This window comes from Streptopelia decaocto, assembly GCF_964273445.1.
Source record: "Streptopelia decaocto genome assembly, chromosome: 1".
NCBI classification, from domain to species: Eukaryota; Metazoa; Chordata; class Aves; order Columbiformes; family Columbidae; genus Streptopelia; species Streptopelia decaocto.
In genome coordinates, this window is record NC_138663.1 from 191,831,014 (window position 1) to 191,858,117 (window position 27,104).

Here is a 27,104-nt window from a genome sequence, read left to right on the forward strand (position 1 = left end):
TACACTGGTGCTGTCTCCCAGTCAGGAATTCTCTACCTGTGCAGCTGCCAGGGAATTATGCTCTTTTGCAACTTGTCCATGATCCCTTTAAATAATATTTTAAGGAAATACTGCTTATAATTCAATCACCTGAAGGGTCAAGCTAGATGTCATCAACCGTGCAAATTTTAGAAAACTGAAATAAATAATTGTTTCCTTGAAGTATTTGCTCAGGATGGGAGAAAGCCAAGGGAACCTAGTGTAGTCCATTGAGACAATAGGAGTCAAATTCAGGATAATAGTCATGCCTAGATTCTAAACATCTCCTTAGCTCAGGATCCAGCAATAGCTCAACTGAAAGTGTGAATTCCAGTGAACTTCCGAGCTTGAAAATGCTTTCAGATTTTCTAGTCTAGGGTAGTTACATACAATGGATTCAGAAGTCATGCAAAGGCTGATAGTGGCAAGCACATAAAGACTGTCAGTTCCACTGCCATAATTTGTGTCCTTCACTCCCTGACTTGTTGCGTTTTCTCTCCTCCCCTCTTCATAATGATGAACAAGCCAAGAATTGAGGTTTCTGCTAAATAAGAAGGAAGGACAGTGTGAGGATAGTGTGACACAGCTTGCAGGGTAAGAGGGAAAGGCAATTCCCGCTGCTCATGCTGGGAAGTGGCGCCTGAAGCACAGGGAAGATGTTCCCGCGGTCACTGCCTCAGGAATACCTGCTCCACAAACTGAGGCCCGAAAGTTAAACATAGCATTCACATACATTTATTATTTTAGCTGGTAAGAGTTGTAGAGCTCTGCATCTTAGCAGAATGAATTTTAAGGAGGTGGATTCCAAACGTTTGGCATTCATGGGGAAACAGTATAGACCAAAAGAGAGTTCCCTGTACAACTCCATTACTTTTTCTTTCCTTTTTCTCCTGTATCAGGATGAATACAAATGAAATATGAATGCAGAAAATGCTACTGTTTAAAAAAAAAACCACAACACAACCTTTCTTGGTAGTGCTAAAAGGCCTATTTTCTGTAATTAAAACCACAAATGTGTTCCTGAATGATAAATAATATATCATATACTCTTAAAAAACCCCACAATAACAAATACCCTTTCTTAATATATAAATGATATATTTTGACATGGAAGTTACAAAACAAAAACAATCAAAGAAAACTAAATGGACTGGAAGAATAAGTAACACCATAGTTAAATCCAACCCTGTTGTTAAGAGGAACTGTTTAACTGCCTGTGTTTACATGGACAGGCCTCTAAATGATTAGCTTGAGCCCTGCTGCACTTATCACGAGATAGGTGGAAGTAAGGATCAATTTTAGGCAAGGAATGCTAAGAGCTATGTTGCCCTTATGGAAAGGCTAGAGGAATCTCCCACTTCTTCTCCTTACAAGTTAATAAAAATACTGTCTTTATGGAAAATAAGAACAGTGTGGGTTTAGCCTACCGTGGAATAGGCTTACTCACTGAAGAGGACAAACCAAAATTAAGCACAGAGAGATGACCTGAGGTTCTAATAAGTTTTCCATCTATAATTTATAAAATGATTATAAATTACACAGAGAGCTGAATACTGTACACTCTTTTTCTGATCATTTGATCCTTCCGGGTATCAAAAGGCTTTTCTTCAGGTAGAAGTGGAAGGTTTCCCGTTGGGTTGTCTTTCTTCGCAAGCAGTATTGTTTTACAATGCAATCTAGGTATTATCTAACACTCCAAGAAGAGAAATGCAGAGAAGATGGAAGGCAAATTTACAGAAATTTTACTATAATGTACCAGAGGTAGGTTTTGTTCACTAGGATTTTAGTTCTTTTATTCACTGACAGCTACATAATTCCTTTATTCAGAACAGACATGCACATTACCTTGAATGCAGATAAGGCCTTTCTATTCTTATTACAGTAATTTACTGAAAAAGTCTGGCATTGAATTCTTAAGGTAGTTTGCAAGTAACTTGGTGAACAAAATTCTGAGTAAAATATCAAATTACAGAATTTTGGACAATTTCAGAGATGTAGAATCCAACAATTGCTTTAGTTACCAGACAAGGCTGTGATAGTTACTGTCTATAGTACATAAATGATGTTCTTGTGATATGTGATACATCCCAGACATCCAATTTAAAATTATTATTAAAAAAAAAATAAATCAGGCAACACAAGAATCAGTTGAAATCAGAAGCTAAACATGACAATTAAAAACACATATTAAGTCAGACCAAGATTTAGCAACATCTTGCTGTGTATCTATCTACCTAAGTCAGTCAGTAATTAAAATAACAGTACCAGTAGCTGTCAGCACAACTTGATGTAAAAAGTTGATTCAATTCAGTACTTACCAACATCTTTGAAAGTATTCTGAATTTTTAATAATTATAGGGATTAAAATTCAAGGAAAATATTTTTAACTGGTTAACATTCATGGCAATAAAGGAAAAAAAAAAGCAGAAATAATTCAGCATGAACTAAGAACTAGAATATGTGTCTAATGAAAAGATACTTCTTAGGATACAGTTGTATCTTGGAAATTGTTAAAGTATTGTAAAAAAATAAGTGATCCTTTTTATTTATTGATCTGCATCTTCATACATTAATAATATTTCTAATACTAGTGTTAAAACTGTTCTCCTGTAATCTCCAAGATATATTACTTTTGTAGTTCCATGGCATTTGATAGTGAATTGTTTACTAAATGAGTGAACGCAATTTCTTACAAGTCAGGTCTTCAAGCATGTAAGTATAGAAGAAACAATTTCAGTATTTTTTCTGTAACAGAACACATTAAACCCCAGAAAACAAGCACTGAAGCAAATGGGAACATTGTAGTCTGACAGCTAGCAGTTTCTGAACTACACACAATGAGATGTTCTGTGAAAAGAACACAAATTAGCTCACAAGTAAGTCCTCTTCTCTCCTAAGAAAACTGTCATTCAAAAATAGATGGCGTAATTACAAATCTATGGAGAAGATTTCTTCACTGGTCCGCTGATCCCTGCTTGATGCCAATCAAGATATCATGTACATGGGCTGGGGTTTTGTAAATATTCAAATCAGATATTTAACACTGTCATTATTATGTTGTAATTAAGAAGGGATAGCATGGTTGTGGCTTCTCTGTTTTAGAGAATAAGGGAGTTTAATTGCATGAATGCCAGCCACTCTATTCCTGTTGGACTCCTCCACAGGCATGTTTAACTTAGCAGTACAGATGTAGATCTTATTTTGGATTATTTTTAACTTACTTGATTTTTCTACTTTTAGGATGCTCTAAAGTATAAAAATTTCTGTTTAATGTAACTTCCTAGATTAAAAAAAAAAAAAAAAAATGCAAGCACCCCCCCAAACAAACAAACAAACAAACAATCTCTCCCCCCCCCACCAAGAACAAAAAAAGGAAATATGACCTACTATTCATATTGAACTGACTCATCTGTAGAGTCTGCATCTTTAGATCTATTAATATCACACAGACCTTGATAAAACCAGTTGCAGCAGTAGATGTTAGTCTACTCTATGGAACAGCACTAGGAGAGAATGAGATATTGTAGCAGTGCATTTCCCCCTTATTTGTTTTTACAGCAGGACAGCAATAATACTAAGGAACTACAGATTCACTTCTATGCGCTGGGTGGAAGTATCTTATTTCTGTCCATCTGTCCCAGAAACTGGATCAGCTCTTCCCATGTAAAACAAACCTTATATCTGTTGTTTTCTTATTTATTTTAGCCAGCCCATCAGCTGAATTTCTCCCAGGTTTTGTTAAATCTCTTTCTGCTTCCCTACTTTCTTACAGTCTTAACATCTTTCTTTCACCTCTTGTACAATCTCAGTCTTCCTTCTCATCTCTTCTTTTCCACTTTCCCTCTGCTCCAATTTTCTGACTCCTTCTCTCCAGCTATTTAATGATTTCACTTATACCTTAAAAAGTTTCTTCTCCTTTAGCCTTCACATTTATTGGTAGCTCCAATCTCTTTGTCACATCTATCCCTAGCATGTCTTCCAAATCCAACATTCATAGCTCATCAGGCTAAGTTCCTCTGGAGGACTGACCCACTCTATCTATTTCCTATTCTTTCCTCTCTTTCTATGGCTTTTGTTCCTTCTGCTTTAAAATCAATTATTTCTCCATCCCCTTTGCAGACACTAGCAGAGGTGTAGGCAAACACCTCACTGAGTGTATAGATTCCTAGAGGAGACAAGATGAGGGCAACAAAGATGATTAAGGGAGTGGAGCATCTCCCGTATGAGGAAAGGCGGAGGGAGCTGTGTCTCTTTAGCTTGGAGAAGAGGAGACTGAGGGGTGACCTCATTAATGTTTACAAATATATAAAGGGTGAGTGCCATGAGGATGGAGCCAGGCTCTTCTCGGTGACAACCAACAGTAGGACAAGGGGTAATGGGTTCAAATTGGAACACAAGAGGTTCCACTTAAATATGAGAAGAAACTTCTCAGTGAGGGTGACAGACACTGGAACAGGCTGTCCAGGGGGGTTGTGGAGTCTCCTACTCTGGAGACATTCAAAACCCACCTGGACACCTTCCTGTGTAACCTCATCTGGGTGTTCCTGCTCCAGCAGGGGGATTGGACTAGATGATCTTTCGAGGTCCCTTCCAATCCCTGACATTCTGTGATTCTGTGATCTCAGCTCTCATTTCCCATTTCCAGACCCAAACCTATTGCAGGGAAAACGGTACTTCACCTCTGTATTCCTGGCAGAATTTTAACTAGTCATTCCATGGTGATGGCACATGATGATACAGTCTGGAGAACGGTTGCAAGAAAATAAAGTATAAGCAGAAACTTTAAAAGACTGACTGAAACTTTTCTCTTAGGGATGTGAAACTAACTGTGATTTTTAGGGTTAAAAAAATTGTTACATTTGGACAGGTTTTTACAGGGTCATAAAAATGCATCCTTGATTTGTCAACCCAGGCCATTTTTTACGCAAGGAATTTTCCAACCTTACTTCTAGAATAATAAACTAAGCAAGGCCAAGGCATGTGCTGTGAGTACCGTGCTGTGTCACTGACCGTGTGTGTCCTGGAGCAGCCAGGGCTCCCAAAGGGTTTTGCTGGGGATGAGAATTAGTCATACGGATGCAAGCTGAGTCACACCATTTGCTGAGGATGAGCCTTTGCTAGCACATATGTGGCTTACACACACAAAAAAAGAGAAAAAAAATAGAAAAAATATTCAACTCAGTTCAAGTGAACATTATGCTCATTTTCCACTTAAGCGAACTATCTCTCCTCCATTGGTTTGTGTTAATAAGAACTTGTGATACCATTTAAGTGGTCTTAATTAAATATATGGTACAGAATAGTAATGAGTTCTAAAATAGTAAGCGACACTCATTTTCCTATATAGATTAAATTTCATGAACATTTCAGTCTGTCTTTTGAGGAGATTACCAAGATTATGAAATCCCTGTGTGCTGATCAAGAATGCCATCTGTTTCACAGTTTCAAACCATCTTCTCAGAAAAATGTTCTTGCTTTTATAAAAGGGAATAATTAATAATTTGAAATAGAAAAAGTTTTCCCAAACTTGTGACAGTCCAGAGGAAGTGAACTGTTTTGCATCATTAGGTAGCTCCATTCGCCTATACAATAGAACTACAATTTATGTTTTTATTTAAATTTGCATGTAAGCACGAAAGATGGCGTTCTAACTGACAAAAATTCTGGAATATGCTCTGATATTTATAGATCCATTTTTCTTTCTTCCCAGCTACAGCATTTTAATAGCTACTCCAAATTGAAAATACTTGAAAATTCTACCAAAGGTTAAACAAGTTTGTGCTCTTTAAAGATATATTTCTGTTTTATATTAGAAATTGGAAGCCTGGCAAATAATTTGACATTTACGATATTTCATGCAATTCAAATTCTTACTCTTGGTACTGTATTTTTATACCACAACCTGTTTTACCTGCAAAACCAATATATCCAGAGCTGGAAGAAAGTGCCAGACAAAAAACCAAGAACACATGAGTCTGTAATTCATTTCCAGATTGCTCTACAGAACTATTCCTGTATTCTCAACTACACATTAAAATCTCTACTGTCCTTTAGAGAAAACCTCTTTCACTTGGATTTACAACATTATTGGCAAGTCCAGAAAGCTACAGCACTTGTGAGACAACTACAGAAATACATATTTTTAAGACATTGCCTTTGTTGTTTCAGTAAAATGGTTTCATGTTGCATTACAATGGACTAGGAAGATGTCCACAATACCTTCGGAAGTCTAAGCTTACAGGACTTTATCATTTTATTCAAGGGTTGTAACGTAAAACATTCTTTCCCAATCGCTTGCATACATCGGAGGGTGTCTGTTTGCCTACTTTACATTTTACTTATTCATAAGAAACTCTTCCTTTAAAATCCCTTTCTAAGCATTTTTAAACAAAATGAAGATCACATTTTGGCTTAAACTGACATTATTGCTCTTTCAAAATATCAACAGAGGGATAATCTGCCTGGGGGTATTCTACCCGCTCTGGCAATGCTGAAATTCTCCCTGAATACAAAAATTAATAGGAATTGCATCATATTTGAAGGTTTATTTGTGTTTCTCATCACTATTCTAGTCCATACTTCAGCTCTTGGAATAATGGACAGTGTGAATACATTGTTTAAGCAAAGCTAGAATCATGTAGTTAGCAATATCAAAACATATTCAAAGCTCTTGAGGCAGAAAATTAAGATGCTATCTTGCTTCTTTTACCAGAAAGGAACATAAAGAACATTTTTTCTTCTGAACATGAGTGAATAGAGAATCACAGAATGTCAGGGATTGGAAGGGACCTCGAAAGATCATCCAGTCCAATCCCCCTGCCGGAGCAGGAACACCCAGATGAGGTTACACAGGAAGGTGTCCAGGCAGGTTTTGAATGTCTCCAGAGAAGGAGACTCCACAACCCCCCTGGGCAGCCTGTTCCAGTGTCTGTCATCCTCACTGAGAAGAAGTTTCTCCTCATATTTAAATGGAACCTCCCGTGTTCCAGTTTGTATCCATTGTCCCTTGCCCTACCATTGGTTGTCACTGAGAAGAGCCTGGCTCCATTTTCATGACACTCACCCTTTACAGATTTATAAACATTAATGAGGTCTCCCATCAGTCTCCTCTTCTCCAGGAAGACGGCCCCAGTTCCCTCAGCCACTCCTCATCAGACTTGTGCTCCAGACCCCTCACCAGCCTTATCACCATGCCCTTCAGAGACGTAAAAAAAGACGGAGGGTGGCAACCTGCACGGGCAGCTGGTAGGTGAGTCACTGGAGGCTTCCTTTAGCAGGAGATAGAGGCACCCAGCTGCTGACTTTGATGTGTTGGGAGTTCTGCTGCTTGCTGAGTGACCAGATATAGGATATTGCAGAGACTTCTGAGGCTTATCCAGCCCTTGCTGCTCATCACACAGGCAGCAATGATACTCCTAAGGGTGAGCACGTGAAGAGTGACTGTGGAGCTCTGGGGGAGGGGTAAAGGGGATAAAGGCCAGCTGCTTTTCTCCTCAATCCTCCAAGTGAAAGTTTTGTACCAAAGTGAACATATCTGGCACATCCACATCTTACTACTTAGCTGGTGTCAGAGGCAGAGTTTTGGCTTTTATGACCACAGGAGCCTCTTTAGGGAATGAGAACTATTGACAAGACATGGGATCCATCTCACGAAGTTTGGCAAGGGCGTATTTGCTAACTTAGTGAGGAAAGCTTTAAACCAGGTACATCAGGAGAGGGTAGCTACAGTCTTAAGAGAAGTGAATGCATGGCGAGCAGCAAAGAAGCATCCAGGGAACAACATGATGGAAAAGGTCTTTTCCCTTTCCTGAGAAAAGCGGTGTGACTGGGGGGTCCATCTCCAGCGCCCACACATGAATTAACACAGCATGGCAGACAAGAGCAATTAGAAGTTCATGCACAGATCCAGAGCAATGATCCCACCAGAAGTGCATTTGGACAGCTCGCATGATGGGAGTGCTGCCATGGGGGGATACGAGCACTCGGGAGGGCTGCAGGATGTGCCAAGGGCTGAGGCAAACGCACACCGTTTTGCGGTGAAACAGAAAAGGAGACATTCAGGAGCTCATGGGAAAGATCAAAGGACATGTGATGTTCTGCTAGGAGTCTCCTATAGATTCCCTGATCCAATACAGCAGGAGGATGGGCTAGTCAATCTCCAGAGGCCCTTTCCAATCTAAATTAATCTAGGATTCCGCAGTCTTCAGAGCTGGCCTTCCATCACTATTAGTAGTTGACTTATTTTATTCTTGAGTTCTTTCAGAGGTCTTTTGTCAATATCCTCTGATTTTGAAATATTACCAAACATTTTATCTGCAAGTCCCCTATAGATAAGCTTTTTCTATAGTCCTTTTAATCTGAAATAGACCCTTTGATGAGTACACCATAAAGTGGGGTTCTAGCACAGAAAGTGCTCCAGTTTCTTCCACAGTTAACAGAAACACAAATAATTCATTTTGCATACTTTTTATTTCCTTCCCTTCTCTGATGACTCTTTTTATAGTCTTATCATTCATTTACCATACAAACTACCTGGCAGGTTTTGGTGGTTCTCCTGTGTGAAGAAAGATTTCTCATCACTTATGATGTTAATTGCTCTTTAAACATCTTTGCCCAGCTGGATTGTTTTTAGATTTAACCTGCCAGAGTTCACGATCTTTTCTATTTTGTCCATTTGCATACAACTTCAGATTTGGGAAATATGACTTCATGCTTTTAATTACTACCCATAATCTGATGATTTGCGATGCTGAGTTACTTTCATCCTCTCTCAAACTTTTTTTGACAGAGAGCGTATATCCAATCTGTCCTTCCAATATAATGCTCTAAATATTTCCTGAATACTTTCAGCTTCGTTTTTGGCAAGCATATTCATCATTACAAAGTTATTTTTGAAGCTAAGCACAAGCTGGGTATGGATTTTGACTTGAACTGTACACACTAAGTACATTTTACATACTTGACACGCATAATGAAATATCTTAATTCTGTCTTGGTAAGAAGGTGAACCTAAATTAAATCTGAGATTAACTTTTGCTAATATAAAATATTGATAATTTTTTATTGCAATAACACCTTTCCATGAAGAATAGGTATTCTGCATTGTACATAATTTCACTAAAATTATTTTGCCTATAAACTTCAGAGTTTACATATTTGTCCAAATGACAAACAGAATTTGCTATGTGTTTTTGACCACAATTTAAAGTGCTTCAAAGGATCTAACCTCTTTCTAGCATACAGCATTGCACCAAGTATTTCTGATAGTAGTTGAAAAAAAACTGTCTTCTCTAGATAAACATAGTAAAGTCATACTAATTGGAATTGAAATAATCTTCCTTCATGAAAAGATAAATAAAAACATCACAATATTAAGAAACAGGAAATCTGGATTAATCTTAATACACTTCTCTTGCACTACAAGGTATACGGTTTTTTATTTATTTCAAGACTATTTTTTAGCATACTTTCAATTCCTCCTTTATCATCAATGCACATTATCTTAAGAAAGGAAATACCACAAAGTTTTGCTTTAACACATAAAGTTAAACTTTGCAGACAGGATCTGGTAGTTTGTCACTTTGAATTGCAGTGAAGATTAGGTTTCTGTGTACAAAATCTCATTTCTTAAGGACCATTAAATGCAACCAAGAATTGTTTTGTGTCATTCAGTTTTTCTCCCCTGGAGACAACACCAGGAATCTCAAAACACTGGTAGGCATAAAACTTTTTAAATTATTATTTTTTTTTCTCATTTCTTGTCCTTTCTCTGGGTGTTTATATACTTAGGGGAAGTGTGGCAGATGTGCCAGAATTGCAAAGCTTCTCAGGAGGAGGAATGGGGAAATAATCTTCAATGGGGTTGCTGAACGTAATGAAAGGCTTGAAGTTCTTTAGAAATGTGAAGGAAATGAAAGCAATCCCTCTGATGGAGAAATATCATGAAAGAATCTCTGCTATCATCATCTTCTGTGGATGTCTATCAGACAAAAAATAATTTCAGATACTTTAAAATAATATATTTTTTTTAAAAAAAAAGCAATTACATGTTTTTTTAATTTAAAAATACTTAAAAAAAATATTTTTATTTTCTAGGTGTGTGATAGAGGATTCTTTTTATGATATAACAATGATAACCAGCAAAGTCAAAATGATTCTTGTATAAATACTGTTCCTAATGCAAGTCTTGCTTGGACAGAGCTTTTAGCAAAAGTCCTTTAACAATATCCTCGGTGTTGTTTGTTCTCAGGAAAAGTATTTTGTGTACTCAGTGCTTGCAGGGCGTACTCTCTGTGAGAACAAAAAGAAACAGCTCTATTTAAGTATATAAAGACACAGGTATTGGCATAAACCTTTCTCTTTTTCCTGTTCTTCCTGCTGCTTTTATGAAAGTGCTACTTGCAGGTCGCACTCTGTTATTTCCAGCTCACACAGTAGACTTCAGCACAATTGCAAAACAGATAACTTAACTCCTTTCTGCAGTGCTTTGGTTGAGGAACTTGAAAAGCTCTTTATTTAGCCTTGCTAAATGATTTCATGTAGTAAATGGAATCATACTGCTATTCTGTGACACTTTTTTTGAATAGTGAAGTGAAAATACACCAAAGAAACAAGAAATGGAACTAGATGCAGAGGCCGGAGATTAAAATTAATCCTCATGTTTTCCCTTCCACTTCAAGTGATTGATCATAGGTATGTTTTAAAAAATATGAAAGAAGAATAACTTGACCTTGCATCTATGAAGTCACAACGGTACCTTGTTTGAAAAGTCACACAAAACTAAACTAAAAATTGAAAATTCACTTTGCTTTTCAGTAGCAAGGGAAGCAAAATGCTTTCCCATGTATACTGTGTCTCATTATATATTTTAAATCTCTGCCCTTTTCTGATGAATTTTAAACATCACTGAACACAAACTGATGTCCTTCTGTTGCATTGCAGTCCTGGTCACTCATTTTTACTTACACAGAGGAAAACCAGATAAATTTAAATGTGTATTAGACACATAAGGAAATCATCAAAAGACATACTACGGCAACCTTTTTTGGTGATGTTGACTTTAACTGCTTAGGCAGCAGCTGACTCCAAGTTTCTTCAGCAACGGTGACAAAGTAATAATGCAATGCAAGGAACACAGAGCACAAAGAACATAGCAAAATGTATAAATACTGGTTTTGATCAGTATGCCACTTCTTGGATTAAAACCAACAGGAAAGACACAGCTGATATTCCAATTAGCTGTAAATATAAATGAAGATTAAACAAAACAGAGAAGTACATGTGAAGCATATACATTCCTTAACTGGCAGTTGAAGAACAACCTTACACACATTTCTGGAAGGTAATAATGTGTCAGAAAGCTTTTAGATCAATATAAGGATAACTAAGACATTTCTGTTCACCTCTAGTGTACAAAAGTAAAGAGTGTCCTCATGGCTTTAAAGTCTATTACTTCAATCTAAAAGAAAATACTGGATAACATTCAGCTGAAATTTAAAATCTTCTACCACAATGTTGAAATCTATTTCAGGATGTGAAAACCGTCTTTTAAGTGTTCTCATTTCATTTAGCTGTGAACTAACAAAATATGACATCAGACATGTAACAAAGAAAGTCTCCACAGTATAATTTAAGTACACTCAATTAAATACTGTAAGTAGACTCTTGGGGATAAGAGAAAAAGGTTAAGTAGTGCGTACACTCAGGAAAAAATGTGAAAGACATATGTGGAGATTGTAAAATATGGGGACAAAGTGCCCAAGAAATACTGAAGAAAGTCAGAAAGAGAAGGGAGACTTAGCAAAAGATGGCATCTTCTGATAAAGCAAAGAAAGAGAGAATAATTTTGCTTTCTGTTGCCTTTGTTTTCATTATTTTATATTCTAGCAATTTATATGTTTTACTTATTAAACAATCCCAAATCAAAGCTTATTTCTAGGTGATTTTTTGAATGATAGTTTTGAATTTTTTCCTGAGTTAAAGTCAGATGTTACTAGATACCTGAGGATTTCTGATATAGGAAGATAAGTCATTTTAATGTTATTAATTTAAATAGCATTTTAGATGTTTTCAATATGGCTAAGGGGACATAGCTTTGTCTTCCAGAAACGTGACTAAAATCAGGTAAATCACCAACTGTGAATCACAACACCATCAGTTCAATAAATGTTCAACTAAAAGCAAGATTAGTAAAATATATTAATCTAAATCTAAAAAGGCAAGTGCTTTTCACAGATCATGAAAATTGTTACCAACAGAATTTGAATTAAATACACAATTAAAAAAGAATGTGCGGTACTCAGATAAACACAAACGGTAATATGTAGCTTACAAACTGTTTCTTCTCTGTTATAATACATTAATAAAGTCTTATACAATGTCATGAATATAAGAACTTTATTTCTGTTTGAAAGAATTATCTTCACACATGCATTGAACATAATTATTAAATGACTCATGAAACCATGCAGAATGAAATATACTATTATGTAATGCAGTTCTGTGTTTAAGCAAGATAACAGTTTTCTTCTTCAGTACTTTCATTAAATGGAAAATACCTACCATAATACAACATAACTAAAAGTAGAATGTTACAGAGAATAAATGTTTTGTGGGTAAAAGAATTATCTTTCATTACACCGAACAGTAGGACTGAAAAGGTAGACAAGTTTTTTCGCATATAGGATCTTCATCAAGTCTATTTGAGCCTTTGAGCCTAGAAAAATAGCCTGAAAAGTAGCATGAGCAGCATAGGACTACCATCTACTGTCCAGGTCTTGCTGCCCACCCTACAGAAAGTTTGGCTCCATCGCCATAAAACTCTATACTACATCCATCCATACTACACAAAACTTGGCTCTGGGTGCCCTCTGGGGTAAACTTTCACCTCTTTAGCCCTCCAATATAACTGTCTTTCTGCAGAACCAGAACACAGACTAGAAGCCCTGAGGTGTAATATGGAGGTACAAGCTTATCAGGATATTGTTACAGGAATGTGGAGGGAACCAAATCTGGCACAGCCTTGTCTGCCTCATCCATGCTGACTTTTGGGAGTGTTCACCATGTCACCTGGGCCAAACCCCAATCAATTTCTTTGTCCTCTACATTACGAAATCTATCTTATAATTTTCTTATCCCTAGTATGAAAACTTTCACTCAGGCAAACAGCCTTTTCTGCTAGTCTCTCAAATATCCTCCTGTGACTTTTCAGTTCACAGGGAATGCTGATATTAAAGTAATACTCACTGTTACTTCTTGGGATTTAAACTTTGAATTCATAATTTTCCTTCCTTTTATTTCCAAGTAAAATTAAATCCATTATTACAATCAATTCTTACTGATTTACAGATACTTTATGGACGTCCATCAGTGACTTGAGAATACTGCTAGCAACCAAACTCCCCAGATATGTCTTATTTGGTAAACTGTGATGCCCTCCTCATACAGAAAGTGGACATTAAATCTGACACATTGCAGATTGGATCAGCTAGTAAGAGAAGCAGTGGAGTAATCAAGACCAGTAGGTAAATAATAATAGTAAGGGGAATATCCAGGAGAATATTTATGAACAAATTCTGGGAACGCCAAAAAAAAATTAGGCTGCAATCGACCTCTGCAGATCATCCATTCCAGTTCAAAGCTGGACTAGACCAGACCTTTGGATGCTGCTTTCAACAGTCCGGAGTCACAAGAACATGTTTTTTACTTACTTATTACTGTCCCTCACTTTGATCTCTGTTTCCTCAAAACTGAGGAAATAGGGTGCAGCGGAACTTTGCAGACACCTCTCCTTCCATCAGCAGCCATCAGTGACAGAGGCTGCACACTTGAAATTCAAAGTAGGACCTATGTGAAACTTTGGCAGAGGCTGATGGACACTACACAGCCAGCCTTTCCTGAAAGCCACTAGTATGCAGAACTAACAAGCCAATGGTGCAAAAAGCCCATGTAAAATTTAGTATCTTGCACTACGGGAAAAAACTAATGTGAAGAAAATGAACTGAGTCGTCTTTTCTTCCTCAGAGTACTGACCACACAACAAATAAACAAGGAGGAACTGAGGAGTTTTAACAAGCCTTACTACAACATGAGTCCACCTCTACAGCCCATTATTGAAAATACATATATACGTGATTCTTACAGAAAACCTTCAGGATATACATACACAGGAATAAACATATTATATGTCTTAGTGAAAACCATGTGGTTTTTGGCTAATACCAGCAATGTCCAACACTTAGCACATACCATACTCAATTTTTCAAAATATTAATGTACTTTAATGTATATTCCTCTTCACTTTCTTATACAGTAGTAGTTTTCCATCCACCACAGAAACATAACCAACCATGGCATGAAATGCAGGAGCTGTTAAACAGCTGCTGGCAGATATACAGAAAGGTTTAATGAGAAGACTGGCCCAGGTAGCCAAAGCTATGGATGGATTAAATAGTGAGAATATTGTTACCCAAACTGAAAATTTGTCCAGGATATTGAACTAAACTGTTATCCAAACTGCCATAATGCTTTTAGCCTGGTTTAATAAACAAAAAAGCAACCACATTCTATATCACTGTCTAAATTGTCTGTCTCCCATTTATTTCCCTCTGTCCTACAATAGCTTTTGAGCTTCTTGGGCAATTTCAACCAAATTCAACAGACAAGCAGAGGTCTCAGAAACACTACATACCTACAAAGTTTCTGACAATGAGAGAGAACAGAGAAGAAGAAACCCCGTTTATGTCTCCACTGAGAGACTGCAGTGGGCAATAAAACCTTATTAGATATCAGAAAACCTGTATGAAAGACCTTGTAAATGTCTCTGCTACAGAAAACCTTCAGTCACTGCTCGTTAAACATCTAAGACAATCAACCTTGTGAAATAAGTCCACAGGAAATCCAGCTTACTTAATTCCAAGTCATGAAAATAATTAAAACCTGTAAGAGGTCAGGGCCTGGGATTATCATCTCATGTAAAAGGTATTACTTTTCACAGGAAGGAATAAATCTTAAAAGGCTATTCAAGAAAGAGGATCTTTGTACACCCAACATCTCTGTGCCTGTCGACAGAGGCTTGGGTTTGTGTGATACAATACATCCATTGCTTTCTTTCAACGGTTCCTCCAAAGCTCTTTTCCCTTAGCTTAAAACATACATTCTTGCATGAGGATTCTCAACACAAAGTATAGTCACACGTCTGTATAATTACCTATTACAGTAAGGATGAATATTGTATCTTCATATTGTTAGTAGAGCCTTAGGCTTATGAATGAAAACTAAAATATAACCTGCTCTTAACCAGGGAGAAGTTGCACATTATTAGCAAAAGGGTAAAGGTTTAGAAAAGAGATTTTAAATGTCTTCCTCTAATGCTGGGCTTAATTTAGATCCTTTTATTTTTAATTTAACACCATGCAGTTGTTCTTACCCTTTGGTGGTATTCTGGGACCATTTGTTCTTCATTACATAGTAGAAAGGAGGTCTATCTCTAATATGTGAATAGCACATTTGTTTAGAAGATAAATGGGTGTTCATTTCAGATGAAGTGGCATCAGTTGTGACTATGCATCACAACTAAAACTTCCAAAATCTTAACTGATTGCGAACTTTCATAACTCAATGGCACAAAGTTACTACTGTCACTCACGCAGATTACTCATTTTGATGTGGCTACGCAGGCCAGAATTCATCTTGCCAAACACAGACAACATCAGGCACATTTCCCTAGGACCCCTCTACAGAGGGTCAGTAACCCACTGATACCCAGTTAGTAATTTGCTTTCAGTCAGTGAAATTATCCAAGAAAAAAAATGTATTTGAATTCCAGGAGATTACAAAGTTGGAAAAGGAGTTCTGCATACACATAATTGGACAGTCCATATTAATGCAAGTATGCTTCACAGAACTTAGAACTGATTTTGGTAATAGCTCCTCAGACAGAAGGTCATTATCACACCGTCAAGCCAAAAAGTGTTGAGCAGAAGCATGAATCCATTCTTGACTAAATTTAACTTTCAGTATGTGATAGATAAACTGAGAAAAACTTAGACCTACAAACAACAGATATTTGCTATTTCAAATATTTATAAAAGCACAGAAATATGATATTGCAAAATATTTTAAAAGTACTAAAAGTTAGCTTCTTAGTATTATACAAGTGCAAATTTAAGCTATGCAACTTAATACTGCATTTAATTGTAAAAATAAATATAATTAAACTGTCAGAATCGAAAATAATAATTGTATATAAGTATGAGCACTTAAATTTAGGTCCTAAAATAAATTACACAAGCATCAACATGATCTTTAAATGAGGAGAGAATCAGCCTGAAGTGCTGAACAGAAAATCAGATGGGGGAGAAGCTCAATACATCCAATAAGAAAAGAACAAACAACACTCAATTCATCTATTAGTATGCTAATATTTTAATACAGATATAAAAAGAAATTTTTAAAATTGTTACTTACCTTAGAGATCTGAAACAATGTGGACTTCTGAATAAACTACAACCAGTCTCTTCCCAAGAGAGAATTGTCTAACTTTTCCACTACTTTCAAATCTGGAGTGGAAGATATTTTAGGCCTGGCCAAATATCACTGGAAGAAAATTCGTTCACATGTTTGGCTGTGTTTTGCATTCCATCTTGTTGCTCTGGCATACACACGCAGCTAATTATAACCTGTGACATAAGCGGCTAATTCTACTGCTAAAATGGTTGTGTACTGACTCCAGAAATGAACTGCCCCACTGTAAGACACAACCAATCCATAATTCATACTACAATGGCTCAACCGGTCACATAACACCAACTGATTTATTAAAATCTGAGAATATGCAGCACTTCATAGAATTTGCATGTAAAAACTCTTACCACAGTTAGTTGCTGACAGAACATGATGCAAAACTAGATACAAAAGAGACGTCTGCTTTATTTTCTGAGCCTATATGTAACATCCAACTCAATTTTAGTAGTTGTTTTTCTGAATACTTTTAATTTTAATGATAAGAATATTTTAACTATAATCTATACTGGCTGGTATTTGAAGTCTCTCTAAAAAAAGAAAACATATTATAACACAGCTATAATAGCACATACAAATTTTACACAATAGCTACACTAACAATTATCAAACTTTCTAAAAAGTTAAGCCATCCTTGGTATTTATGAAAGATGCATATATATAGCAAGAAATATATTTAAAATGTTGCATGTATTACATATTTTAAGATGATTTTATAGAAATTATGAGACCTATTTTTTCAGTGCCATTTAAGCTTTGAGTTCTCAAATGCAGAAGCAAGAATTCCAGCCCAGCACTGCTTACATTAGACTGACTACACAATGACCAACAGACTTTCTGTTCAACCTACTATATTTTAGAGTCTATGCTGGTAGCTGTCCACAATTCGAAAAGCATTAAACCATACATCTGTAAGTTTTACAGAAAAAAGTTCAGTGCTATGCGAAGCATTGCAACCATCATTTATATGTTTGGACAATTTAATTTCTCAAAGCATAATGTTTCATTTTTTTCTAGCCATGTACTCACGTTGTTATCATGCTATAAAAGATGAAGCTCCTATCAGACATTTAACAGCTGCAGATCATATATTTAGGACTGACACAAATCCAACTGATCACAGGCTTACAAGACACTTTTTTCCCTTTATGAATTCTGTGGCCATTAATCCTTTATCAGACTCTGTTTACATATACAGATGCAGAAGTTCTTTTCTATACAAAGGAATTAATTCACGGGTATCTGACAAAAATGACAAATATTTTTCATAATAAAATATTTATCAATATCTTTAAAACAGCTTTTAAATTTAATCTCATGGATTTATTGAAGATAAACTAGGATGAAAGCATTTTTATACAGTGTTAACAGCAAAGCTTTTGTTTAATTGAAATTCCCTGTTAAGTATTAGAGGAAGAAAACTATAAATGCCAGATAATTTTGAACTGTTCGTTATTTGCCATTATTTAGGTGATTGCGTATTCATGTCCACGGATTTCCTACAAAATCTTCTGTCCATTCTTGGAGAAAAGCAGACAATCAGATAAAACTAGAAGACCTCAAAAAATTTTAACTCCATTTTAATATGTTTCCTTTTGTCATATTTGTAATTATTTGATTTCTCAATTTATAAAATAGTGCTATAGAAAGAGGTTAGATTGTATCACCTGGTAACTCTTTTTAAGGACAGAACTTTTGTGTTATTTTCCATGTATGATTACTCTTCTTGGCCTAGATTTGTGATGTCTGTTGTCTGCTCTTCTACCTATCTAATACCTGCAAAGTAGAAATTCTAAAAATGAAAAGAACAAATAAATACCTCAGTTAGTATCTTCTGAAGTTCTCATGAAGTAGGACTGAAGCAAGAGCAACTGTCAGTGAGTTCTGTATCATTTGAAGGCAGCTGTCTTCCTATTTAAATGCAAAGAATGGAAAGACAAAGAAAAAATTGTCATGAATATAAGCAAAGAACAAGATATATTCCTGAATTGCTCTCCTAACTGCTTTAACTGACAACATCTTACAAGTGATGAATCAAAATCCACTGTGGAACATAAATGAAACACTGGACACCCAACGCCTGTTTGAACTGCAAATATTCATGACAGTGCAGTTTACAGGAAATGAGAAATGAAAATTAGTCAAAAATCTATGTGAAAAGTAATAAAAAAATATTTCTGTTGCAATGTTAAAATTCCATCTAGCATTAGCATGCATTAGTACAATGAACAATGACTTAAATGATGGTGTTTCGTTGCTTTCATACAAAAACTAAGTCTTTCTCTCCATCAATTATCTTCACCGCTCAAGAATGCTGATATCCTATTCCTCACCAAAACCTGCCAACCTCCTTTTCAATTGGATTTTGAAAGTCAATGACTGACAGCTTAGTCCTGGAAAGCTAACTAAGAAAACATATTTATCTTCCACATTGTCAGAGTCCACTCATACCAGCACCTGACTAACTAGAACTATTGGCAAACTTACATCATGAAAAAACAATGGAAAAAGATACTGTGGTTTGAATATTCTGCCATTAAAAGATGTTGCTTTCTAGTGAAAAAAATACTAAATTTTGACAAAAAATTCTCTGTATACCTACAAGTTTTTAAGAACACCTACTTATCCTTCAGAGTACAAGACAACACAATGGTAGACAAAGACTATCACGTATCAGTCTAACTAATTCATCTAACTAAAACAGACACAGAAGCCATTTGGTCCTGTCAACTTCACAGAATCACAGAATGTTTTGGGTTGGAAAGGACCTTAAAGATCATCTAGTTCCAACACCCCTGCCATGGGCAGGGACACCTTGCACTAGGCCAGGTTGCTCAAAGCCCCACCCAGCCTGGCCTTGAGCACTCCCAGGGATGTGGCATCCACAGCTGCTCTGGGCAACCTGCTCCAGTGTCTCACCACCCTCATGGTGAAAAAATTTATTCCTTCTGTCTAATCTAAATCTCCCCTCTTTCAGTTTAAAGCCATTACCCCTTGTCCCACCACTACATGTCTTTCTCTCCAGCTTTCTTATAGATCCACTTTAGGTATCAGAAGGCTGCTGTAAGGTCTCCCTGGAGCCTCTCTAGCTTATTCATTTTTCAAGTCTGTGACAAGCTTAAAGAGTCTGATGAGGATTTGTTAAGCAAAGGGCATTTAGGGCAAAAGAAGAATATTCTAGCCTTTGTGGAAAACAGAGTTCATCTTAGAAATAAAGTACTACACAAGAATTTTACAGTTAAGTATAAAAAGAAATTTTAGGAATAGAATAGAACATTTCACGTGGACAGGACCCACAGTGATCATCTAGTCCAACTGACTGACCACTCCATGGCTGATCAAAAGTTAAAAGCCTGTTGTTAAGGGCATTGTCCAAATGTCCCTTAATCACTGACAGGCTTGGGGCATCAACCACCTCTCCAGGAAGCCTGTTCCAGTGTTTGACCACCCTCTTGGTAAAGAAATGCTTCCCAGTGTCCCATCTAAATCTCCCCAGTGCAACTTTGAACCATTCCCATGTGTCCTGTCACTGGATACCAGGGAAAAGAAGTCAGTAATTAATAAACTAAAAAATTAAATTATGCATGTTAGATTTTTCTCTATTTGTCAAAAGGCAGTATGTTTCCATAGAGGCTTATATACTGTAGTCAGGAAATAGGTTCTTAGATCATGCGTGCAGCCAGAAGAGTATCTGGCTAGAACTCAAATCATGCTCTTACTTCATTTGCAGCATCTTTCTCTTTGTGGTCTAAAACTAGTCAGTCACACTCCCTCTTCAGAAAAACAAACAAACAAATCCAACCAACCAAACCAAAACAAAAAAACCCCAACAACAAAAAAAACCTGCAATAAAACATGGAAGATATCCAAAGCCTCTTGTATCCCCAAATATTCATTGCAAGAGATAGTTAATAATGGAGTTAACTAAGAAGTCTTCTAATCCTGCACAACTCTAATTATGCGGCAAACAGTAAATATAGCTCAAATTAGGTTGTGTGGATGTATAACTCCAGATGAAACAGAAGGTTTGCCATGTGAAATATTAAGATACCTTGATAAAGGTTCAGAAAGGTCAGGCATTACAGCAAAAGCAATTTATGTTAATGATAAAATGGGACATACTTTGGGAAAAAAGTAAAATTCACATGAAAATATATACCTATAATGATGGAACAAAATAATCACCATTCAAAATATTTTTTTCAGTTCTCCTGACTTCCCACTGTTGTTAGAGGCTCTAATATGACATGAACTCTGAACTGTTGGAAACAATTTTTTGTTTCCGTCCAGACCATTTGGAGTTCATTATGTCCGATGTGCTTTTTAAATCTGTAAGGGATAGGACGGCAGGCCATTTATGGATTCAGAGCTATGGTGAACATCTAGAAAGGGATGTCATCTTCTAAACTTGAGCAAAACAGTGAGCTAAAGGAGGACTTAATCTTCCACATATAAAAAGAAACATTTGAAAGTTACCATCGCACCTATTAAAGCTATAAAAATGTAATTGTTTTTAAAAGTTACTGAAACAAGGTGGAAATTACTCCAATGGGAACCTTTTGGAATATAAACACAGGACTCTCAGATATACAAGGCTTTAAGGGAGAGCTCTCCAGACTCTTTCCATTACAATGATATGTACAAGGAGATTCAAAACAGCTCCGAAACTCAGAATATTTGTTTTATTAGAGTATAAACAAACTAAACCAGAAAAACCTGAAAATGACTATGCAACACAAGATAAAAATAAAAGGACTTATAAATAAGTATCCAACTGCCCAACATGTCAGTGCACAGCAGGTCCTTATGTCTTGTTTCTTGGAATTTTTTCCATCTGTGAGCACAAACAGCTGGCTGTGGGTCTGTTCCCTGTTCATCTCAGCAGTATTTCAATCTGTGCTTCAGCTGCCATCTCCCAGCTCCTGGCTGCCACACTCCTCTTTCTCTATCCCTTTTGTCACATTCTGTCATGTAGACTCTCCTCCCCAGCACATTCAGTGGCTCTAGAACGGGAACCTTTTTCACCTCCTGTTCTCCAGCTCTGCTCACTCTCTTGGGCACAAAACAAATTCATATAAAACAGATTCCAACTGTCACAGAAAGCTAGGTGGTTTGTTGTTGTTGCTGCTTGCTTTGTTGTTGTTGTTTGTTGGGGGGTATGTTAAACACTAACTTCTGCTTGGATTTGCATCTTCGCACAATCTGATTAAAAACTATTTCATTTCTGTGGGTTTAATCCTTTAAAGAGGTTAAGTAGTGAGGCAGCCAGTGAAAAGCTGCGTATGTACTTTGTGCTCACTGCTATACTCTGTGCAAAGATGAGCCTGGCAGGTGAACTGGGATAGATGTAAGATGGGACAAATTGCTTTTCTAAAAGCAAACAACTAGGCCCAGGTTTGTTGACCCTTTCTAAGAGTTGCGGAGGGAAAGACTAATTTGGAGTCTGCAGCTTGCATGCAAACTGGAAGGCACAAGGGAGAGACCTTGCTATAGTAGTATCTTAAAGGCAGAAGATGTTGCCTAACTTAATACTGATGAGAAAAAAAAAAAACACAAAACATTAAATGTCCAAGCAGATTTGGAATTATTTTGTCCTATTGCATGGCTGGTACAATTTAAGCATTCTCCTAAGCATGAAATTCAACTACTGTTGGCTTGAGGAAGTTAATTGTTAGATTTTCTCAGGAAGTAAACAAGAAATGTGTACTTTGGTTTATATGAAACTCTACATTATTCTGGACAGGAGAGCAGAGTAAAGCACTTTAATAGGTTCATTGGTTTTGGATTGGGATTTTTATTTTAGGATATGTTTTACTGTGTACCTACTCACAGCTCCGTCTGCAAGTACTCTGTGACAGGCAGAATAGTATCTTTACAGTTGTATTCTGTACAGCATGTCAAATCACATCTATTATACAACAGATGCCAACAGGACTGACAATCAATAAAGAACCATGTTTCATGTTCTTTGGTCATAATATTTCCTTTTACATCACTTGTCCTTCACTAAAAACAAAAGCAAAAACCCCAACCCCATTAAACATCCCAAACAGGATAGTGTAGTCTTCTGCCTTCTGAACTCCGAAGCATTCAAGTGAAACACATGGCTGTAACCCAGTATAGGCAGCTGTATAAAACCAAATACTGAATGACTGTCCCTCCATGGCAGAATACGTTAAATAGGACTGCGTCTGTACCCATATTCTTATATTACATAAAGGTTTGTACAGATACAAATCCTAAAGAATATTACGAGTTTACCACTCTCTTTTCCTTCCTTTCTTTCTATTTCTTTGATCTCCTTTCATTTTTCTTGTTTGCTTCCCTACTCACAGATGTATCAGAAGTACAGCTGATCGAGAGATAGAGAAGTGTCTCCATTTTCTTTTAGCATTAAATATTACTTTTCTGTAATATGATATATATTTAATTCTGGCATAATAAAGCAGGTGTATCTAATCTGCACTTGAAATAGAAGCATATAAAAGGATCTAGAACTCCGTTTAAATCCTCTGATTCAGAGTCTACTTCATTAGTTAGGATAGTTTTTCCATTCAGTACGAGCACGCATCTTCCCAGAGAGGAAGCGTTAGAGTTAAGACACACAAGGAAATAGTTTCCTTGTCCAATAAGAAAATTACAATCCTCTGGCCAGGACACTATAACAGGAACCACGGTCCCAGAGCTCATTCCCCAAAAGACTCAATGCCCAGAAAGTTTTAGTGGATTGCAATTTTATATTTGAAGCAACTGACTATTAAATTCTTTTCACAGAAGGAAAACTGCAGTCATCAATAACAGTGATAAAAAGATGGAACTCTTCTTCCCTGTTAAACAACTGGAAAAAGTTATTGTAGGATGGTCACACTACAGACCAGTATGTATGCTCCAGCAGAGAGAATGAGTAAGACTGCCTGTTTAGCTAGTATAACTGAAACTAATACATTCTTAATCATTTGTTATGAGTTCTAAAGAGAAATTCTTTCATTTCTTTTGTTGCACAGGTACAGCTTTAAAAATGTCAGAAGTATTTCCAAATAATGAACTAAAATTTAAAATCTAACTGAACAAAACAGAAAAAAATAAAATTGAGGGAGGAGTTAACACACAGGTATATCTTAGCTAATACATAAATGTGACCATTTACCCAACTAAATCTTGCTCCAAGAGAAATGAGGATATTAGTATAAATCAAGAAGTGAGCAAAAGAAGCATATACAGAATCAATATTCTTATTTAGCAATTATCTAGACAAAAAGAAGTTTAAAATGTTTTTGTTTTATATGATTGCTTCTGTTCACACATTCTCATGAAAATTCAGTGTAAAAGAAAAAGAGGAATAATGAAGACTTCAGCTGTATAAGAAAGTTACATGAGTTTACACGATCTATTTCTAAACAATCTGTCTTTATATTTACACATATAAACCAGAATTTGAGGGGGGTCTGCTTAAAACCTTCCTTTACAGTGATCTCCTCCAAGTAAACCAGAAGTTTTAAAATCTCAATTACACTATAAAATATAACTTTTGTTTCTGTGTTTTTGTTAGAGAACCTGGAAGCAGCCAGGTGAGGCAGAATATAAACAGAAGACGGCTTATAAACAAGCCATTTCCTGCCCATTTCTCTTTATTCAAAGAGAATCCTTGTTTTCAGGCCTGGCATCTGGCCCCTCAGTAATTTTATAAGTTGCAGAAAACTCTGAAGTTTCCTCCAGCATCAAGGTTTCCATTTTACCACCTGTGGATTGTCACTTGCAGCTCTGTGGCCTTTGCGGCAGTTTCTCCTCTTGCCTGCTCCTCTGGAGCTGCAGGCTCCCAGACCCTTGCTGACTTTCTTTGCCTTTTTACTCCTTGGTAAACTTCTGTTTTCTGAAATCAGTTTTTTTCTGGAGTATTTTCCTATGTTCTTAAAGCAATAGCCAACCTTCTCTGCTTCCATAAGGTCTTACCTGATTCAGCTACTCTTATTAATAGAACACAGCAAGTAAGAAGAACAAAAAGCCCCCCAAGTAAGGCAATCTGCTTATCCACCTCTGTTCATTCACATTCGCACTGTATGCAGTACGATGAATTAGCTAACAGACAAAAGGATACATTTTGCTTCAACAGTTTGCACAGTATACACCACATTATAACCAAATCACCCGTTCTCTGAAATCAGATGTATTTCCACTGTTACTGAATGAAACAATTTCTTGTGGACAGTGTAGGAAAAGCTTTTATCCAATACTGATTATCTCCTGTGGTTTTTTTTTTTGGTAGCTAAGAAAATGGCATTTTCCCGAAGTATTTTACTTTTCCTTTAAAACCATGCTGTAAAACACTGAATGATTAATGGTTTTCCATTTTACAAGTCACTATTGCAAAGTGTTCTGAAGTCAATTATTCTTAATTTTGCACTCAAAATCATGCTACACACTATGACTCACTAAAAGAACATCAGGGGAAAAAAAAATCTCAGTGTTTTAAAATACCAAAAATGGGGGAGAGAGTGAGAAAAGGCACAATGAAAAGCATTTTTAGTGCTATAAAGAAGCCTAAACCACATATACATTAGCTATTATTTTGGAAACTAGAAATACACAGTATTTTGTAGTGCTTCTATTTTTCACTCTGGAACCAAGTCCAAGTCCCTCACTTCTGAACTGCTAAGGTCAGTTCAGATCTGTACTGTACCAGTACAGAGTCAACCCAGCAAAACAGTTCACAGAAAGCATTCCTCACCTTGAAGGCCTGGGCAATGTTTGGTTAACAAAATGAAGGTACATTTAAAAATATAATTTAATTGATGATTTCCTCAGATCACTCCATGGAGGGTTTGTACTGAACCATATTTAAGAATGCCAGACTGATGTACTTAATGCAGAGTCACTTTTCTGGATCAAGATGATCCTCCTCATCAGACAGACTATGGAAGCTCAGTGTTTAGCTGAGATCTACAGGAGGTTTTCCCCAATGGAAAGGAAGGAGAAGGACAAACAACTTTTCTCACCATCCACCATAATAAAGTAGAAATTTGTGCTCTGACCTTCTGTGGAAAAAACTCAGTTTTAAAGAGCAAGAACAGAAGTGTAGGGCAGATAATTTTTAAGAAACTGGTTTGAAGATCTGAAATTGTATAGAAGTAGAGCCTTAGTACCAAAGGTTAAGTCACTGCCCTTGATCCAGCCAATCTTTTTGAATTATCATTCACCACAAACACAGGAAAAATAACAATTATTAATGTTAATAATATACCCTCAACAATCTGTTGGCCCTGCTGAGATTTTAGCTTTGCCAAAATGCAAGCAGAAAAATTAGGCACAGGAGAAGTGTATTTAATTAGGAACTTGCCATCTGGCATAAGCAAGTAAATTATAAGTGTAACCCTTTTAGGATAGAAGAAGCTATAATCAACCAGGGAATAGACCATAAGCTATTTCTTATTTGATTGAAACACATAAATTAGGTATGGGAATAGTGTAATTATCTAGTATTTTGAAGGGTTATCCACAAGGCTGAGCTGTGGGCAACCACAGCAAGCAGAGTAACCATAGTAAAACTGTTGACTTAAAACTGACAGATGCAAACTAATGATCTTGGCAGCCTTTAAGAATCTGACACCCCACCTTATTAAGCAAATTTAGAATATACTGGAAAATAAATAGCTGAATTATTTTAAACAAGGAATAAAAGCATGCTTAACATTCTTTCTGGAGTGCTATCTGGAACAATGTTTATTATAATTGGGCATCTCATTCTGACAGGCTGTTTTGAAAAAAATGAACAGAAGTCAAGTACAGAAATGGGCAACAAAATGAAGTAGGTTATACGCAGCTGATCTTGTAGTGCAAAACAGGAGAAAATTGCTTTGATTTTAGTAATAAACATAATCAACAAATGCCTAAGTTTCGCCTCTACTGAACTTGTGATTTGTAAAAAGGTTCAGAGTAACTAGTCAAAGTAACAGATGTTATGATTAAAAGCATTTTTCCCTGTTGTTTAGTCAAAACATTTTACTTCACATCTTTACTCTTTACACTTAGTTAGATTTGCACTGGCTGAAGTGAGAACAGCTGCATCGTACTTCGTATGATCACCTCATTTATGCTCTGGATCACTGTGGTACTCAGGCAGGTTGTTTCATTTTCAGCTGCACAGTCAAACTCCCTGTCCATCACCTGCCAGCAAACAGCAGCAGGAGCAAACAGAAAGACCGCCCCCTCCAGCAGGAAACAACTTCCAGAAATTCAATGGCCATTTCCTAAAATAAAGGTGTCTGCCAGACTCTCACCTAATCTGTTATTGATTTTTAACCCCTCAAAGCAGATAAACATCAAAATCAGTGTAAAAGAGTGCTGTCCTGGTCAGCTACTGCACAAAACAAAATAGACCCTTTTATTCACAGTATAATCACCTGCACAGCCAGTTTAACCATGACTTAGAGCTATCTGTACTGTGCGTAGCATTTTCTGAGGAAGTATCCTTCATGTTTCACAGAATCACAGAATGTCAGGGATTGGAAGGGACCTCAAAAGATCATGTAGTTCAATCTCCCTGCCGGAGCAGGAACACCCAGATGAGG

The 27,104-nt window shown here is 36.6% G+C and overlaps 1 protein-coding gene across 3 annotated transcripts in view; it reads right to left on the minus strand.

Moving 5' to 3' along the window:
• The window catches only part of SGCG (sarcoglycan gamma), a 137,146-nt gene that overhangs the window by 79,838 nt on the left and 30,204 nt on the right, over positions 1-27,104 (minus strand). For 2 of the 3 annotated variants that reach the window (XM_082043377.1, XM_082043375.1), the window contains exon 2: positions 18,359-18,450. The gene's annotated coding sequence lies outside the window, so the exon portion shown is untranslated. Of the gene's footprint in view, positions 1-16,485; positions 16,571-18,358; positions 18,451-27,104 lie in introns of those variants that run through there. The other variant, XM_082043376.1, reaches the window with a different exon arrangement.